The 1,544-nt window shown below is 41.8% G+C and overlaps 1 long non-coding RNA gene across 1 annotated transcript; it reads right to left on the bottom strand.

Moving 5' to 3' along the window:
* Nucleotides 1–498: 498 nt before the first annotated feature.
* Nucleotides 499–1,008, bottom strand: LOC109581162 (uncharacterized). The gene is made up of 2 exons (XR_002184540.1): nucleotides 957–1,008; nucleotides 499–617 (listed from the first exon to the last, which is right to left on the bottom strand). It is a non-coding gene; the product is annotated as an uncharacterized LOC109581162 (long non-coding RNA).
* Between the last annotated feature and the right edge of the window lie 536 nt (nucleotides 1,009–1,544).

Here is a 1,544-nt window from a genome sequence, read left to right as displayed (position 1 = left end):
ATCTTTATATATAGAATAACTTCAACTCCTATAAGCATACTCATCAACTGACTCGTTCGAACCTTGTCTCCTCTAATGAAACATACTGGTCTGTACTGCTGTTAGTCGAACGGGAGTAAATCTTTTAGCAAGAGCTGCTTTCAGAGTATCACATCTCCTCTTCTCAGACTCAATCACTGCAAGGCTTGTAGAAGGATCTAGCGCTGGGGCCCTCCAGCCTCAATGGAAACTGTGTTAGACATCTAGTGGTCGTCCCATCTACATTAGACTGCCATTTCCTTGAAGCGGTCAACCCATTCCTCAAACGAGTCTTCTTCAGCATACTCCTTCGCTCCTTTAAAGGGCGGCAGCACTGGTAACTGTTAAGCATCATGAATGGGAAGACATCCTTTTACCATTCACTCGGTCCCTGTCTCATCCAAGGAGCCAGAGATTGACGTCTCCACTGTGTATTCCAGTTGCTCAGGTTTTCGCCTCCAGCTCGCTCTTCTCTTAACCATCGAGCTCCTCTCCTCTGGCCTCCCACTTCTGTTTCTCTAGTTCAGCCGCGGTCTGCAGCCGTGGACGTGGTCATGACTGGCCATCACAGTTAGCAGGGCAGATTATATCAGTCTCTCCTAATCAAAAGAAAAGGAATACAAGTTAACATGATCTTACGATAACATTAGGACAAACAACTTGTAAATTTAAAATTGAATTTTATTTTAAAATTGAATATTTAAAATTTAAATTTGAATCTTAAAATTCACAAGACACACAAAGAGCAAGTTCTAAACCAATCTTAATTAGGGAACAAATGTTTATACAGATTTTAGCAAATGTAAAGGCATTATTACGTGAAGTGACATATGCACAGACATAATACAATATTAATCATGCTAGGGGAGGCATAGGGTGGGACATTATAGTTTTGTTGTGATGACATAACAAGATTATAGTACATGTAATGAACCTACCATTTACAAAATAAGACCTAGCTTCTTTTGTTGCTCCCCATCCTTCGAATGGACAGTCACGAATAAAGTGTGTTGTGTACTGCCACATCGATGGCACTTGTAGCCCCCTTTATTTCTCTTCAGAGTCATCACTAGGCTTCCTTGGAGGCTTTTTTTCCCTTGGTTTCTCTTCTGTCCCAAGGTTTGTCTCCTTCCACTTTGCCTCTTCAAGCGAGCCTTACACACCAAGTCCTCGAAATTCCCTTCTACAACAGATTGATTAGAGAGAACACTCCTCTTACCTAATAATTCTGCTTCTGGAGTCCCATGATAGGTTGGGGGATATGCTTTATATAATAACTTCCTCAACTCCTAAGCATATATACTCATCAGCTGACTCATTCGAACTTTAATTGTCTCCCCTGCTGGTCTGTACTGCTGTCAGTCGAACAGGGATAAATCTTTTAACAAGAGCTGGTTTCAGAGCATCATAGCTCCTCTTCTCAGACTCACTGTAAGACTTGTACTTGTAGAAGGATCTAGCGGGACCCTCCAGCCTCAATCGAAGCTGTGTTAACTTTTTATGGTCGTCACATCTACACCATACTG

Source organism: Amphimedon queenslandica, unplaced genomic scaffold, assembly GCF_000090795.2.
Source record: "Amphimedon queenslandica unplaced genomic scaffold, v1.1 AMPQUscaffold_13522, whole genome shotgun sequence".
NCBI classification, from domain to species: domain Eukaryota; kingdom Metazoa; phylum Porifera; class Demospongiae; order Haplosclerida; family Niphatidae; genus Amphimedon; species Amphimedon queenslandica.
Note: the sequence above shows the minus strand (reverse complement) of the source record. Positions and strands in the feature narration are given on the sequence as shown.